Genomic DNA, 20286 nt, shown 5'->3' with positions numbered 1-20286 from the left:
TAACACCTACTAGTTTACTAACACCTTCTAACACCTACTAGTTTACTAACACCTTCTAACACCTACTAGTTTACTAACAACACCTTCTAACACCTACTAGTTTACTAACAACACCTTCTAACACCTACTAGTTTACCAACAACACCTTCTAACACCTACTAGTTTACTAACAACACCTTCTAACACCTACTAGTTTACTAACAACACCTTCTAACACCTACTAGTTTACTAACAACACCTTCTAACACGTACTAGTTTACTAACAACACCTTCTAACACCTACTAGTTTACTAACAACACCTTCTAACACCTACTAGTTTACTAACAACACCTTCTAACACCTACTAGTTTACTAACACCTTCTAACACCTACTAGTTTACTAACAACACCTTCTAACACCTACTAGTTTACTAACAACACCTTCTAACACCTACTAGTTTACTAACAACACCTTCTAACACCTACTAGTTTACTAACAACACCTTCTAACACCTACTAGTTTACTAACAACACCTTCTAACACCTACTAGTTTACTAACAACACCTTCTAACACCTACTAGTTTACTAACAACACCTTCTAACACCTACTAGTTTACTAACAACACCTTCTAACACGTACTAGTTTACCAACAACACCTTCTAACACCTACTAGTTTACTAACAACACCTTCTAACACCTACTAGTTTACTAACAACACCTTCTAACACCTACTAGTTTACTAACACCTTCTAACACCTACTAGTTTACTAACACCTTCTAACACCTACTAGTTTACTAACAACACCTTCTAACACCTACTAGTTTACTAACAACACCTTCTAACACCTACTAGTTTACTACTAACACCTTCTAACACCTACTAGTTTACTAACAACACCTTCTAACACCTACTAGTTTACTAACAACACCTTCTAACACCTACTAGTTTACTAACAACACCTTCTAACACCTACTAGTTTACTAACAACACCTTCTAACACCTACTAGTTTACTAACACCTTCTAACACCTACTAGTTTACTAACAACACCTTCTAACACCTACTAGTTTACTAACACCTTCTAACACCTACTAGTTTACTATCAACACCTTCTAACACCTACTAGTTTACTAACAACACCTTCTAACACCTACTAGTTTACTAACAACACCTTCTAACACCTACTAGTTTACTAACAACACCTTCTAACACCTACTAGTTTACTAACACCTTCTAACACCTACTAGTTTACTAACAACACCTTCTAACACCTACTAGTTTACTAACAACACCGTCTAACACCTACTAGTTTACTACTAACACCATCTAACACCTACTAGTTTACTAACAACACCTTCTAACACCTACTAGTTTACTAACACCTTCTAACACCTACTAGTTTACTAACAACACCTTCTAACACCTACTAGTTTACTAACAACACCTTCTAACACCTACTAGTTTACTAACAACACCTTCTAACACCTACTAGTTTACTAACAACACCTTCTAACACCTACTAGTTTACTAACAACACCTTCTAACACCTACTAGTTTACTAACAACACCTTCTAACACCTACTAGTTTACTAACAACACCTTCTAACACCTACTAGTTTACTAACAACACCTTCTAACACCTACTAGTTTACCAACAACACCTTCTAACACCTACTAGTTTACTAACAACACCTTCTAACACCTACTAGTTAACCAACAACACCTTCTAACACCTACTAGTTTACTAACAACACCTTCTAACACCTACTAGTTTACTAACACCTTCTAACACCTACTAGTTTACTAACAACACCTTCTAACACCTACTAGTTTACTAACAACACATTCTAACACCTACTAGTTTACTAACACCTTCTAACACCTACTAGTTTACTAACAACACATTCTAACACCAACTAGTTTACTAACAACACCTTCTAACACCTACTAGTTTACTAACACCTTCTAACACCTACTAGTTTACTAACACCTTCTAACACCTACTAGTTTACTAACAACACCTTCTAACACCTACTAGTTTACTAACAACACCTTCTAACACCTACTAGTTTACCAACAACACCTTCTAACACCTACTAGTTTACTAACAACACCTTCTAACACCTACTAGTTTACTAACAACACCTTCTAACACGTACTAGTTTACTAACAACACCTTCTAACACCTACTAGTTTACTAACAACACCTTCTAACACCTACTAGTTTACTAACAACACCTTCTAACACCTACTAGTTTACTAACACCTTCTAACACCTACTAGTTTACTAACAACACCTTCTAACACCTACTAGTTTACTAACAACACCTTCTAACACCTACTAGTTTACTAACTACACCTTCTAACACCTACTAGTTTACTAACAACACCTTCTAACACCTACTAGTTTACTAACACCTTCTAACACCTACTAGTTTACTAACAACACCTTCTAACACCTACTAGTTTACTAACACCTTCTAACACCTACTAGTTTACTAACACCTTCTAACACCTACTAGTTTACTAACAACACCTTCTAACACCTACTAGTTTACTAACAACACCTTCTAACACCTACTAGTTTACTACTAACACCTTCTAACACCTACTAGTTTACTAACAACACCTTCTAACACCTACTAGTTTACTAACAACACCTTCTAACACCTACTAGTTTACTAACAACACATTCTAACACCTACTAGTTTACTAACAACAAATTCTAACACCAACTAGTTTACTAACAACACCTTCTAACACCTACTAGTTTACTAACAACTTCTAACACCTACTAGTTTACTAACACCTTCTAACACCTACTAGTTTACTAACAACACCTTCTAACACCTACTAGTTTACTAACAACACCTTCTAACACCTACTAGTTTACCAACAACACCTTCTAACACCTACTAGTTTACTAACAACACCTTCTAACACCTACTAGTTTACTAACACCTTCTAACACCTACTAGTTTACTAACAACACCTTCTAACACCTACTAGTTTACTAACACCTTCTAACACCTACTAGTTTACTAACAACACCTTCTAACACCTACTAGTTAACTAACAACACCTTCTAACACCTACTAGTTTACTAACAACACCTTCTAACACCTACTAGTTTACTAACAACACCTTCTAACACCTACTAGTTTACTAACAACACCTTCTAACACCTACTAGTTTACTAACAACACCTTCTAACACCTACTAGTTAACTAACAACACCTTCTAACACCTACTAGTTTACTAACAACACCTTCTAACACCTACTAGTTTACTAACACCTTCTAACACCTACTAGTTTACTAACAACACCTTCTAACACCTACTAGTTAACTAACAACACCTTCTAACACCTACTAGTTTACTAACAACACCTTCTAACACCTACTAGTTTACTAACAACACCTTCTAACACCTACTAGTTTACTAACAACACCTTCTAACATCTACTAGTTTACTAACAACACCTTCTAACACCTACTAGTTTACCAACAACACCTTCTAACACCTACTAGTTTACTAACAACACCTTCTAACACCTACTAGTTTACTAACAACACCTTCTAACACCTACTAGTTTACTAACAACACCTTCTAACACCTACTAGTTTACTAACAACACCTTCTAACACCTACTAGTTTACCAACAACACCTTCTAACACCTACTAGTTTACTAACAACACCTTCTAACACCTACTAGTTTACTAACACCTTCTAACACCTACTAGTTTACTAACAACACCTTCTAACACCTACTAGTTTACTAACACCTTCTAACACCTACTAGTTTACTAACAACACCTTCTAACACCTACTAGTTTACTAACACCTTCTAACACCTACTAGTTTACTAACAACACCTTCTAACACCTACTAGTTTACTAACAACACCTTCTAACACCTACTAGTTTACTAACACCTTCTAACACCTACTAGTTTACTAACAACACCTTCTAACACCTACTAGTTTACTTCAATTCAATTCAATTTTATTTTATATAGCCCTTCGTACATCAGCTAATATCTCGAAGTGCTGTACAGACACCCAGCCTAAAACCCCAAACAGCTAGTAATGCAGGTGTAGAAGCACGGTGGCTAGGAAAAACTCCCTAGAAAGGCCAAAACCTAGGAAGAAACCTAGAGAGGAACCAGGCTATGAGGGGTGGCCAGTCCTCTTCTGGCTGTGCCGGGTGGAGATTATAACAGAACTATGCCAAGATGTTCAAAAATGTTCATAAGTGACAAGCATGGTCAAATAATAATCATGAATAATTTTCAGTTGGCTTTTCATAGCCGATCATCAAGAGTTGAAAAACAACAGGTCTGGGACAGGTGGCGGTTCCATAACCGCAGGCAGAACAGCTGAAACTGGAATAGCAGCAAGGCCAGGCGGACTGGGGACAGCAAGGAGTCACCACGGGCGGCAGTCCCGACGCATGGTCCTAGGGCCCAGGTCCTCCGAGAGAAAGAAAGAGAGAAGGAGAAAATTAGAGAGAGCCAAGATTTTCAAAATGTTCATAAATGACAAGCATGGTCAAATAATAATCAGGAATAAATCTCAGTTGGCTTTTCATAGCCGATCATTAAGAGTTGAAAACAGCAGGTCTGGGACAGGTAGGGGTTCCATAACCGCAGGCAGAACAGTTGAAACTGGAATAGCAGCAAGGCCAGGCGGACTGGGGACAGCAAGGAGTCACCACGGCCGGTAGTCCCGACGTATGGTCCTAGGGCTCAGGTCCTCCGAGAGAAAGAAAGAGAGAAGGAGAAAATTAGAGAGCGCCAAGATTTTCTAAATGTTCATAAATGACAAGCATGGTCAAATAATAATCAGGAATAAATCTCAGTTGGCTTTTCATAGCCAATCATTAAGAGTTGAAAACAGCAGGTCTGGGACAGGTAGGGGTTCCGTAACCGCAGGCAGAACAGTTGAAACTGGAATAGCAGCAAGGCCAGGCGGACTGGGGACAGCAAGGTGTCATCATGCCCGGTAGTCCTGACATATGGTCCTAGGGCTCAGGTTCTCAGAGAGAAAGAGAGAACGAAAGAATTAGAGAGAGCATACTTAAATTCACACAGGACACTGGATAAGACAGGAGAAGTACTCCAGGTAACCAACTGACCCTAGCCCCCCGACACATAAACTACTGCAGCATAAATACTGGAGGCTGAGACAGGAGCGGTCAGCAGACACTGTGGCCCCATCCGAAGAAACCCCCGGACAGGGCCAAACAGGAAGGATATAACCCCACCCACTTTGCCAAAGCACAGCCCCCGCACCACTAGAGGGAAATCCTCAACCACCAACATTACAATCCGGAGACAAGGCCGAGTATAACCCACAAAGGTCTCCACCACAGCACAAACCAAGGGGGGGCGCCAACCCAGACAGGATGATCACGTCAGTAACTCAACCCACTCAAGTGACGCACCCCTCCTAGGGACGGCATGAAAGAGCACCAGCAAGCCAGTGACTCAGCCCCTGTAACAGGGTTAGAGGCAGAGAATCCCAGTGGAGAGAGGGGAACCGGCCTGGCAGAGACAGCAAGGGCGGTTCGTTGCTCCAGAGCCTTTCCGTTCACCTTCACACTCCTGGGCCAGACTACACTCAACCATATGACCTACTGAAGAGATAAGTCTTCAGTAAAGACTTAAAGGTTGAGACCGAGTCTGCGTCTCTCACATGGGTAGGCAGACTGTTCCATAAAAATGGAGATCTATAGGAGAAAGCCCTGCCTCCCGCTGTTTGCTTAGAAATTCTAGGGACAATTAGGAGGCCTGCGTCTTGTGACCGTAGCGTACGTATTGGTATGTACGGCAGGACCAACTCGGAAAGATAGGTAGGAGCAAGCCCATGTAACGCTTTATAGGTTAACAGTAAAACCTTGAAATCAGCCCTTGCCTTAACAGGAAGCCAGTGTAGGGAAGCTAGCACTGGAGTAATGTGATCAAATTTCTTGGTTCTAGTCAGGATTCTAGCAGCCGTATTTAGCACTAACTGAAGTTTATTTAGTGCTTTCTCCGGGTAGCCGGAAAGTAGAGCATTGCAGTAGTCTAACCTAGAAGTAACAAATGCATGGATTAATTTTTCTGCATCATTTTTGGACAGAAAATTTCTGATTTTTGCAATGTTACGTAGATGGAAAAAAGCTGTCCTTGAAACAGTCTTGATGTGTTCGTCAAAAGAGAGATCAGGGTCAAGAGTAACGCCGAGGTCCTTCACAGTTTTATTTGAGACGACTTTACAACCATCAAGATGAATTGTCAGATTTAACAGAAGATCTCTTTGTTTCTTGGGACCTAGAACAAGCATCTCTGTTTTGTCCGAGTTTAAAAGTAGAAAGTTGTCAGCCATCCACTTCCTTATGTCTGAAACACAGGCTTCTAGCGAGGGCAATTTTGGGGCTTCACCATGTTTCATTGAAATGTACAGCTGTCTGTCATCCGCATAGCAGTGAAAGTTAACATTATGTTTTCGAATAACATCCCCAAGAGGTAAAATATATAGTGAAAACAATAGTGGTCCTAAAACGGAACCTTGAGGAACACCGAAATGTACAGTTGATTTGTCAGAGGACAGACCATTCACAGAGACAAACTGATATCTTTCCGACAGGTAAGATCTAAACCAGGCCAGAACTTGTCCGTGTAGACCAATTTGGGTTTCCAGTCTCTCCAAAAGAATATGGTGATCGATGGTGTCAAAGGCAGCACTAAGGTCTAGTAGCACGAGGACAGATGCAGAGCCTCGGTCTGACGCCATTAAAAGGTCATTTACCACCTTCACAAGTGCAGTCTCAGTGCTATGATGGGGTCTAAAACCAGACTGAAGCATTTCGTATACATTGTTTGTCTTCAGAAAGGCAGTGAGTTGCTGCGCAACAGCTTTTTCTAAAATTTTTGAGAGGAATGGAAGATTCGATATAGGCCGATAGTTTTTTATATTTTCCGGGTCAAGGTTTGGCTTTTTCAAGAGAGGCTTTATCACTGCCACTTTTAGTGAGTCTGGTACACATCCGGTGGATAGAGAGCTGTTTATTATGTTCAACATAGGAGGGCCAAGCACAGGAAGCAGCTCCTTCAGCAGTTTAGTAGGAATAGGATCCAGTATGCAGCTTGAAGGTTTAGAGGCCATGATTATTTTCATCATTGTGTCAAGAGATATAGTACTAAAACACTTAAGTGTCTCTCCCGATCCCAGGCCCTCGCAGAGCTGTGCGGATCCAGGACAGCTAAGCCCTGGAGGAATACGCAGATTCAAAGAGGAGTCCGTAATTTGCTTTCTAATGGTCATGATCTTTTCCTCAAAGAAGTTCATGAATTTATTACTGCTGAAGTGAAAGCCATCCTCTCTTGGGGAATGCTGCTTTTTAGTTAGTTTCGCAACAGTATCAAAAAGAAATTTTGGATTGTTCTTATTTTCCTCGATTAAGTTGGAAAAGTAGGATGATCGAGCAGCAGTGAGGGCTCTTCGGTACTGCACGGTACTGTCTTTCCAAGCTAGTCGGAAGACTTCCAGTTTGGTGTGGCGCCATTTCCGTTCCAATTTCCTGGAAGCTTGCTTCAAAGCTCGGGTATTTTCTGTATACCAGGGAGCTAGTTTCTTATGACAAATGTTTTTCGTTTTTAGGGGTGCAACTGCATCTAGGGTATTGCGCAAGGTTAAATTGAGTTCCTCAGTTAGGTGGTTAACTGATTTTTGTCCTCTGATGTCCTTGGGTAGGCAGAAGGAGTCTGGAAGGGCATCAAGGAATTTTTGTGTTGTCTGAGAATTTATAGCACGACTTTTGATGCTCCTTGGTTGGGGTCTGAGCAGATTATTTGTTGCGATTGCAAACGTAATAAAATGGTGGTCCGATAGTCCAGGATTATGTGGAAAAACATTAAGATCTACAACATTTATTCCATGGGACAAAACTAGGTCCAGAGTATGACTGTGGCAGTGAGTAGGTCCAGAGACATGTTGGACAAAACCCACTGAGTCGATGATGGCTCCGAAAGACTTTTGGAGTGGGTCTGTGGACTTCTCCATGTGAATATTAAAATCACCAAAAATTAGAATATGATCTGCTATGACTACAAGGTCTGATAGGAATTCAGGAAACTCAGAGAGGAACGCTGTATATGGCCCAGGAGGCCTGTAAACAGTAGCTATAAAAAGTGATTGAGTAGGCTGCATAGATTTCATGACTAGAAGCTCAAAAGACGAAAACGCCATTTTTTTTTTTGTAAATTGAAATTTGCTATCGTAAATGTTAGCAACACCTCCGCCTTTGCGGGATGCACGGGGGATATGGTCACTAGTGTAACCAGGAGGTGAGGCCTCATTTAACACAGTAAATTCATCAGGCTTAAGCCATGTTTCAGTCAGGCCAATCACATCAAGATTATGATCAGTGATTAGTTCATTGACTATGACTGCCTTTGAAGTGAGGGATCTAACATTAAGTAACCCTATTTTGAGATGTGAGGTATCACGATCTCTTTCAATAATGGCAGGAATGGAGGAGGTCTTTATCCTAATAAGATTGCTAAGGCGAACACCGCCATGTTTAGTTTTGCCCAACCTAGGTCGAGGCACAGACACAGTCTCAATGGGTATGGCTGAGCTGACTACACTGACTGTGCTATTGGCAGACTCCACTAAGCTGGCAGGTTGGCTAACAGCCTGCTGCCTGGCCTGCACCCTATTTCATTGTGGGGCTAGAGGAGTTAGAGCCCTATCTATGTTGGTAGATAAGATGAGAGCACCCCTCCAGCTAGGATGGAGTCCGTCACTCCTCAGCAGGTCAGGCTTGGTCCTGTTTGTGGGTGAGTCCCAGAAAGAGGGCCAATTATCTACAAATTCTATCTTTTGGGAGGGGCAGAAAACAGTTTTCAACCAGCGATTGAGTGCTGAGACTCTGCTGTAGAGCTCGTCACTCCCCCTAACTGGGAGGGGGCCAGAGACAATTACTCGATGCCGACACATCTTTCTAGCTGATTTACACGCTGAAGCTATGTTGCACTTGGTGACCTCTGACTGTTTCATCCTAACATCGTTGGTGCCGACGTGGATAACAATATCTCTATACTCTCTACACTCGCCAGATTTAGCTTTAGCCAGCACCATCTTTAGATTAGCCTTAACGTCGGTAGCCCTGCCCCCTGGTAAACAGTGTATGATCGCTGGGTGATTCGCTTTAAGTCTAATACTGCGGGTAATGGAGTCGCCAATGACTAGGGTTTTCAGGGCCTCCCGGGTGGCGCAGTGGTCTAAGGCACTGCATCGCAGTGCTAGCGGTGCCACCAGAGTCTCTGGGTTCGCGCCCAGGCTCTGTCGCAGCCGGCCGCGACCGGGAGGTCCGTGGGGCGACGCACAATTGGCTTAGCGTCGTCCGGGTTAGGGAGGGTTTGGCCGGTAGGGATATCCTTGTCTCATCGCGCTCCAGCGACTCCTGTGGCGGGCCGGGCGCAGTGCGCGCTAACCGAGGGGGGCGGGTGCACGGTGTTTCCTCCGACACATTGGTGCGGCTGGCTTCCGGGTTGGAGGCGCGCTGTGTTAAGAAGCAGTGCGGCTAGGTTGGGTTGTGCTTCGGAGGACGCATGGCTTTCGACCTTCGTCTCTCCCGAGCCCGTACGGGAGTTGTAGCGATGAGACAAGATAGTAATTACTAGCGATTGGATACCACGAAAATTGGGGAGAAAAGGGGATAAAATTAAAAAAAAAAAAAAAAAAAAAAAAAAAAAAAAAAATGACTAGGGTTTTCAATTTGTCAGAGCTAATGGTGGGAGCCTTCGGCGTCTCAGACCCCGTAACGGGAGGAGTAGAGACAAGAGAAAACTCAGACTCAGACTCCGACTCGCTACATAATGGGGAGAACCGGTTGAAAGTTTCTGTCGGCTGAATGAGCGACACCGGTTGAGCATTCCAACAGCATTTCCCTCCAGAAGCCATGAGAAAGTTGTCCGGCTGCGGGGACTGTGCGGGGGGATTTATACTAACGTTACTATCTGTACTTACTGGTGGCACAGACGCTGTTTCTTCCTTTCCTACACTGAAATTACCCTTGCCTAACGATTGCGTCTGAAGCTGGGCTTGTAGCACTGCACAGCTTTAACACCTTCTAACACCTACTAGTTTACTAACAACACCTTCTAACACCTACTAGTTTACTAACACCTTCTAACACCTACTAGTTTACTAACAACACCTTCTAACACCTACTAGTTTACTAACACCTTCTAACACCTACTAGTTTACCAACAACACCTTCTAACACCTACTAGTTTACTAACACCTTCTAACACCTACTAGTTTACTAACAACACCTTCTAACACCTACTAGTTTACTAACAACACCTTCTAACACCTACTAGTTTACTAACACCTTCTAACACCTACTAGTTTACTAACACCTTCTAACACCTACTAGTTTACCAACAACACCTTCTAACACCTACTAGTTTACTAACAACACCTTCTAACACCTACTAGTTTACTAACACCTTCTAACACCTACTAGTTTACTAACAACACCTTCTAACACCTACTAGTTTACTAACAACACCTTCTAACACCTACTAGTTTACTAACAACACCTTCTAACACCTACTAGTTAACTAACAACACCTTCTAACACCTACTAGTTTACTAACACCTTCTAACACCTACTAGTTTACTAACAACACCTTCTAACACCTACTAGTTTACTAACAACACCTTCTAACACCTACTAGTTTACTAACAACACCTTCTAACACGTACTAGTTTACTAACAACACCTTCTAACACCTACTAGTTTACTAACAACACATTCTAACACCTACTAGTTTACTAACACCTTCTAACACCTACTAGTTTACTAACACCTTCTAACACCTACTAGTTTACTAACAACACCTTCTAACACCTACTAGTTTACTAACAACACCTTCTAACACCTACTAGTTTACCAACAACACCTTCTAACACCTACTAGTTTACTAACAACACCTTCTAACACCTACTAGTTTACTAACAACACCTTCTAACACCTACTAGTTTACTAACAACACCTTCTAACACGTACTAGTTTACTAACAACACCTTCTAACACCTACTAGTTTACTAACAACACCTTCTAACACCTACTAGTTTACTAACAACACCTTCTAACACCTACTAGTTTACTAACACCTTCTAACACCTACTAGTTTACTAACAACACCTTCTAACACCTACTAGTTTACTAACAACACCTTCTAACACCTACTAGTTTACTAACAACACCTTCTAACACCTACTAGTTTACTAACAACACCTTCTAACACCTACTAGTTTACTAACAACACCTTCTAACACCTACTAGTTTACTAACAACACCTTCTAACACCTACTAGTTTACTAACAACACCTTCTAACACCTACTAGTTTACTAACAACACCTTCTAACACGTACTAGTTTACCAACAACACCTTCTAACACCTACTAGTTTACTAACAACACCTTCTAACACCTACTAGTTTACTAACAACACCTTCTAACACCTACTAGTTTACTAACACCTTCTAACACCTACTAGTTTACTAACACCTTCTAACACCTACTAGTTTACTAACAACACCTTCTAACACCTACTAGTTTACTAACAACACCTTCTAACACCTACTAGTTTACTACTAACACCTTCTAACACCTACTAGTTTACTAACAACACCTTCTAACACCTACTAGTTTACTAACAACACCTTCTAACACCTACTAGTTTACTAACAACACCTTCTAACACCTACTAGTTTACTAACAACACCTTCTAACACCTACTAGTTTACTAACACCTTCTAACACCTACTAGTTTACTAACAACACCTTCTAACACCTACTAGTTTACTAACACCTTCTAACACCTACTAGTTTACTATCAACACCTTCTAACACCTACTAGTTTACTAACAACACCTTCTAACACCTACTAGTTTACTAACAACACCTTCTAACACCTACTAGTTTACTAACAACACCTTCTAACACCTACTAGTTTACTAACACCTTCTAACACCTACTAGTTTACTAACAACACCTTCTAACACCTACTAGTTTACTAACACCTTCTAACACCTACTAGTTTACTATCAACACCTTCTAACACCTACTAGTTTACTAACAACACCTTCTAACACCTACTAGTTTACTAACAACACCTTCTAACACCTACTAGTTTACTAACAACACCTTCTAACACCTACTAGTTTACTAACACCTTCTAACACCTACTAGTTTACTAACAACACCTTCTAACACCTACTAGTTTACTAACAACACCTTCTAACACCTACTAGTTTACTAACAACACCTTCTAACACCTACTAGTTAACTAACAACACCTTCTAACACCTACTAGTTTACTAACAACACCTTCTAACACCTACTAGTTTACTAACACCTTCTAACACCTACTAGTTTACTAACAACACCTTCTAACACCTACTAGTTTACTAACAACACCTTCTAACACCTACTAGTTTACTAACAACACCTTCTAACACGTACTAGTTTACTAACAACACCTTCTAACACCTACTAGTTTACTAACAACACATTCTAACACCTACTAGTTTACTAACACCTTCTAACACCTACTAGTTTACTAACACCTTCTAACACCTACTAGTTTACTAACAACACCTTCTAACACCTACTAGTTTACTAACAACACCTTCTAACACCTACTAGTTTACCAACAACACCTTCTAACACCTACTAGTTTACTAACAACACCTTCTAACACCTACTAGTTTACTAACAACACCTTCTAACACCTACTAGTTTACTAACAACACCTTCTAACACGTACTAGTTTACTAACAACACCTTCTAACACCTACTAGTTTACTAACAACACCTTCTAACACCTACTAGTTTACTAACAACACCTTCTAACACCTACTAGTTTACTAACACCTTCTAACACCTACTAGTTTACTAACAACACCTTCTAACACCTACTAGTTTACTAACAACACCTTCTAACACCTACTAGTTTACTAACAACACCTTCTAACACCTACTAGTTTACTAACACCTTCTAACACCTACTAGTTTACTAACACCTTCTAACACCTACTAGTTTACTAACAACACCTTCTAACACCTACTAGTTTACTAACAACACCTTCTAACACCTACTAGTTTACCAACAACACCTTCTAACACCTACTAGTTTACTAACAACACCTTCTAACACCTACTAGTTTACTAACAACACCTTCTAACACGTACTAGTTTACTAACAACACCTTCTAACACCTACTAGTTTACTAACAACACCTTCTAACACCTACTAGTTTACTAACAACACCTTCTAACACCTACTAGTTTACTAACACCTTCTAACACCTACTAGTTTACTAACAACACCTTCTAACACCTACTAGTTTACTAACAACACCTTCTAACACCTACTAGTTTACTAACAACACCTTCTAACACCTACTAGTTTACTAACAACACCTTCTAACACCTACTAGTTTACTAACAACACCTTCTAACACCTACTAGTTTACTAACAACACCTTCTAACACCTACTAGTTTACTAACAACACCTTCTAACACCTACTAGTTTACTAACAACACCTTCTAACACCTACTAGTTTACTAACAACACCTTCTAACACGTACTAGTTTACCAACAACACCTTCTAACACCTACTAGTTTACTAACAACACCTTCTAACACCTACTAGTTTACTAACAACACCTTCTAACACCTACTAGTTTACTAACACCTTCTAACACCTACTAGTTTACTAACACCTTCTAACACCTACTAGTTTACTAACAACACCTTCTAACACCTACTAGTTTACTAACAACACCTTCTAACACCTACTAGTTTACTACTAACACCTTCTAACACCTACTAGTTTACTAACAACACCTTCTAACACCTACTAGTTTACTAACAACACCTTCTAACACCTACTAGTTTACTAACAACACCTTCTAACACCTACTAGTTTACTAACAACACCTTCTAACACCTACTAGTTTACTAACACCTTCTAACACCTACTAGTTTACTAACAACACCTTCTAACACCTACTAGTTTACTAACACCTTCTAACACCTACTAGTTTACTAACAACACCTTCTAACACCTACTAGTTTACTAACAACACCTTCTAACACCTACTAGTTTACTAACACCTTCTAACACCTACTAGTTTACTAACAACACCTTCTAACACCTACTAGTTTACTAACAACACCTTCTAACACCTACTAGTTTACTAACACCTTCTAACACCTACTAGTTTACTAACAACACCTTCTAACACCTACTAGTTTACTAACAACACCGTCTAACACCTACTAGTTTACTACTAACACCATCTAACACCTACTAGTTTACTAACAACACCTTCTAACACCTACTAGTTTACTAACACCTTCTAACACCTACTAGTTTACTAACAACACCTTCTAACACCTACTAGTTTACTAACAACACCTTCTAACACCTACTAGTTTACTAACAACACCTTCTAACACCTACTGGTTTACTAACAACACCTTCTAACACCTACTAGTTTACTAACAACACCTTCTAACACCTACTAGTTTACTAACAACACCTTCTAACACCTACTAGTTTACTAACAACACCTTCTAACACCCACTAGTTTACTAACAACACCTTCTAACACCTACTAGTTTACTAACACCTTCTAACACCTACTAGTTTACCAACAACACCTTCTAACACCTACTAGTTTACTAACAACACCTTCTAACACCTACTAGTTAACCAACAACACCTTCTAACACCTACTAGTTTACTAACAACACCTTCTAACACCTACTAGTTTACTAACACCTTCTAACACCTACTAGTTTACTAACAACACCTTCTAACACCTACTAGTTTACTAACAACACATTCTAACACCTACTAGTTTACTAACACCTTCTAACACCTACTAGTTTACTAACAACACATTCTAACACCAACTAGTTTACTAACAACACCTTCTAACACCTACTAGTTTACTAACACCTTCTAACACCTACTAGTTTACTAACACCTTCTAACACCTACTAGTTTACTAACAACACCTTCTAACACCTACTAGTTTACTAACAACACCTTCTAACACCTACTAGTTTACCAACAACACCTTCTAACACCTACTAGTTTACTAACAACACCTTCTAACACCTACTAGTTTACTAACAACACCTTCTAACACGTACTAGTTTACTAACAACACCTTCTAACACCTACTAGTTTACTAACAACACCTTCTAACACCTACTAGTTTACTAACAACACCTTCTAACACCTACTAGTTTACTAACACCTTCTAACACCTACTAGTTTACTAACAACACCTTCTAACACCTACTAGTTTACTAACAACACCTTCTAACACCTACTAGTTTACTAACTACACCTTCTAACACCTACTAGTTTACTAACAACACCTTCTAACACCTACTAGTTTACTAACACCTTCTAACACCTACTAGTTTACTAACAACACCTTCTAACACCTACTAGTTTACTAACAACACCTTCTAACACGTACTAGTTTACTAACAACACCTTCTAACACCTACTAGTTTACTAACAACACCTTCTAACACCTACTAGTTTACTAACACCTTCTAACACCTACTAGTTTACTAACACCTTCTAACACCTACTAGTTTACTAACAACACCTTCTAACACCTACTAGTTTACTAACAACACCTTCTAACACCTACTAGTTTACTAACAACACCTTCTAACACCTACTAGTTTACTAACAACACCTTCTAACACCTACTAGTTTACTAACAACACCTTCTAACACCTACTAGTTTACTAACAACACCTTCTAACACCTGTAAGTCGCTCTGGATAAGAGCGTCTGCTAAATGACTTAAATGTAAATGTAAATGTACTAGTTTACTAACAACACCTTCTAACACCTACTAGTTTACTAACACCTTCTAACACCTACTAGTTTACTAACAACACCTTCTAACACCTACTAGTTTACTAACACCTTCTAACACCTACTAGTTTACTAACAACACCTTCTAACACCTACTAGTTTACTAACAACACCTTCTAACACCTACTAGTTTACTAACACCTTCTAACACCTACTAGTTTACTAACAACACCTTCTAACACCTACTAGTTTACTAACAACACCTTCTAACACCTACTAGTTTACTACTAACACCTTCTAACACCTACTAGTTTACTAACAACACCTTCTAACACCTACTAGTTTACTAACAACACCTTCTAACACCTACTAGTTTACTACTAACACCTTCTAACACCTACTAGTTTACTAACAACACCTTCTAACACCTACTAGTTTACTAACAACACCTTCTAACACCTACTAGTTTACTAACAACACCTTCTAACACCTACTAGTTTACTACTAACACCTTCTAACACCTACTAGTTTACTAACAACACCTTCTAACACCTACTAGTTTACTAACAACACCTTCTAACACCTACTAGTTTACTAACAACACCTTCTAACACCTACTAGTTAACTAACAACACCTTCTAACACCTACTAGTTTACTAACAACACCTTCTAACACCTACTAGTTTACTAACAACACCTTCTAACACCTACTAGTTTACTAACAACACCTTCTAACACCTACTAGTTTACTAACAACACCTTCTAACACCTACTAGTTTACTAACACCTTCTAACACCTACTAGTTTACTAACAACACCTTCTAACACCTACTAGTTTACTAACAACACCTTCTAACACCTACTAGTTTACTAACTACACCTTCTAACACCTACTAGTTTACTAACAACACCTTCTAACACCTACTAGTTTACTAACACCTTCTAACACCTACTAGTTTACTAACAACACCTTCTAACACCTACTAGTTTACTAACAACACCTTCTAACACGTACTAGTTTACTAACAACACCTTCTAACACCTACTAGTTTACTAACAACACCTTCTAACACCTACTAGTTTACTAACACCTTCTAACACCTACTAGTTTACTAACACCTTCTAACACCTACTAGTTTACTAACAACACCTTCTAACACCTACTAGTTTACTAACAACACCTTCTAACACCTACTAGTTTACTAACAACACCTTCTAACACCTACTAGTTTACTAACAACACCTTCTAACACCTACTAGTTTACTAACAACACCTTCTAACACCTACTAGTTTACTAACAACACCTTCTAACACCTGTAAGTCGCTCTGGATAAGAGCGTCTGCTAAATGACTTAAATGTAAATGTAAATGTACTAGTTTACTAACAACACCTTCTAACACCTACTAGTTTACTAACACCTTCTAACACCTACTAGTTTACTAACAACACCTTCTAACACCTACTAGTTTACTAACACCTTCTAACACCTACTAGTTTACTAACAACACCTTCTAACACCTACTAGTTTACTAACAACACCTTCTAACACCTACTAGTTTACTAACACCTTCTAACACCTACTAGTTTACTAACAACACCTTCTAACACCTACTAGTTTACTAACAACACCTTCTAACACCTACTAGTTTACTACTAACACCTTCTAACACCTACTAGTTTACTAACAACACCTTCTAACACCTACTAGTTTACTAACAACACCTTCTAACACCTACTAGTTTACTACTAACACCTTCTAACACCTACTAGTTTACTAACAACACCTTCTAACACCTACTAGTTTACTAACAACACCTTCTAACACCTACTAGTTTACTAACAACACCTTCTAACACCTACTAGTTTACTAACAACACCTTCTAACACCTACTAGTTTACTACTAACACCTTCTAACACCTACTAGTTTACTAACAACACCTTCTAACACCTACTAGTTTACTAACAACACCTTCTAACACCTACTAGTTTACTACTAACACCTTCTAACACCTACTAGTTTACTAACAACACCTTCTAACACCTACTAGTTTACTAACAACACCTTCTAACACCTACTAGTTTACTAACAACACCTTCTAACACCTACTAGTTTACTAACAACACCTTCTAACACCTACTAGTTTACTAACAACACCTTCTAACACCTACTAGTTTACTAACAACACCTTCTAACACCTACTAGTTTACTAACAACACCTTCTAACACCTGTAAGTCGCTCTGGATAAGAGCGTCTGCTAAATGACTTAAATGTAAATGTAAATGTACTAGTTTACTAACAACACCTTCTAACACCTACTAGTTTACTAACACCTTCTAACACCTACTAGTTTACTAACAACACCTTCTAACACCTACTAGTTTACTAACACCTTCTAACACCTACTAGTTTACTAACAACACCTTCTAACACCTACTAGTTTACTAACAACACCTTCTAACACCTACTAGTTTACTAACACCTTCTAACACCTACTAGTTTACTAACAACACCTTCTAACACCTACTAGTTTACTAACAACACCTTCTAACACCTACTAGTTTACTACTAACACCTTCTAACACCTACTAGTTTACTAACAACACCTTCTAACACCTACTAGTTTACTAACAACACCTTCTAACACCTACTAGTTTACTACTAACACCTTCTAACACCTACTAGTTTACTAACAACACCTTCTAACACCTACTAGTTTACTAACAACACCTTCTAACACCTACTAGTTTACTAACAACACCTTCTAACACCTACTAGTTTACTAACAACACCTTCTAACACCTACTAGTTTACTACTAACACCTTCTAACACCTACTAGTTTACTACTAACACCTTCTAACACCTACTAGTTTACTAACAACACCTTCTAACACCTACTAGTTTACTAACAACACCTTCTAACACCTACTAGTTTACTAACAACACCTTCTAACACCTACTAGTTTACTAACAACACCTTCTAACACCTACTAGTTTACTAACACCTTCTAACACCTACTAGTTTACTAACAACACCTTCTAACACCTACTAGTTTACTAACAACACCTTCTAACACCTACTAGTTTACTAACTACACCTTCTAACACCTACTAGTTAACTAACAACACCTTCTAACACCTACTAGTTTACTAACAACACCTTCTAACACCTACTAGTTTACTAACACCACCTTCTAACACCTACTAGTTTACTAACAACACCTTCTAACACCTACTAGTTTACTACTAACACCTTCTAACACCTACTAGTTTACTAACAACACCTTCTAACACCTACTAGTTTACTAACAACACCTTCTAACACCTACTAGTTTACTAACACCACCTTCTAACACCTACTAGTTTACCAACAACACCTTCTAACACCTACTAGTTTACTAACAACACCTTCTAACACCTACTAGTTTACTAACACCTTCTAACACCTACTAGTTAACTAACAACACCTTCTAACACCTACTAGTTTACTAACAACACCTTCTAACACCTACTAGTTTACTAACAACACCTTCTAACACCTACTAGTTTACTAACAACACCTTCTAACACCTACTAGTTTACTAACAACACCTTCTAACACCTACTAGTTTACCAACAACACCTTCTAACACCTTCTATCTCCTCTCCTCTCCTCTCCTCTCCTCTCCTCTCCTCTCCTCTCCTCTCCTCTCCTCTCCTCTCCTATTCCTTCTCTCCTTTCCACTCCCCCCTGTCATAGCTGAATCAGAATTAGTTAGGTAACATAGATAAATAAGATGTTTTATTTATTTTATACTTGTCATTAGAATGTCTTCTTTTAGACTATACTGTTGGCGGTTGCATTTTCCTATCTCCTCTAGGGAAAAGTCACTTGGGGCCCAGAGAGGGGCGAGGTCAGGCTTGTCTTTTACATGTCTGGTAATAGGCAGAATATCAGAAAGGGAGAAGTCAGGTTTGAACATTGTCTTGCATATGTGAATATATCTGTGAAACCATGTGAAGGGCTCCACTATGTCTGTATGCCAGTCATACCCTCCTTTTCCCATTGGGGGGGAGGAGTATGGCAGTGTCTGGAACCATTATACCACCCCTCTGATGTTGAACTTATCTTTCATAGTATATGACCTAGAGGTTCACTCCCCTTAGTGAGCTTCTCCAGGAGTGGGGAGAAGAGGGGGTGTATTTGAGATGGGAGTATCTAGAATTGACAATTGATATATGCCATTGGATGAGGTAATGTTTTGATAATATGAAGTACCAAGAACGAGAAGTAGAACCTAGTCTAAGAGACCAAACTGAAAGATAATTTATAGCTAATGCTATCTGGCTATGGGATACTCCTCTCTCAAGTAAAAGTCTTTCTTTGTGAAGTTCCTAAGATCT

General features: G+C 39.3%; 1 long non-coding RNA gene across 1 annotated transcript in view; it reads left to right on the top strand.

Moving 5' to 3' along the window:
• The window catches only part of LOC139531510 (uncharacterized), a 33172-nt gene that overhangs the window by 10444 nt on the left and 2442 nt on the right, over positions 1 to 20286 (top strand). The gene's annotated exons all lie outside the window — the stretch shown is intronic.

The sequence above is a fragment of the Salvelinus alpinus genome, chromosome 10 (genome assembly GCF_045679555.1).
Source record: "Salvelinus alpinus chromosome 10, SLU_Salpinus.1, whole genome shotgun sequence".
NCBI lineage: Eukaryota > Metazoa > Chordata > Actinopteri > Salmoniformes > Salmonidae > Salvelinus > Salvelinus alpinus.
This window is presented reverse-complemented; position numbering and strand designations above follow the sequence as displayed.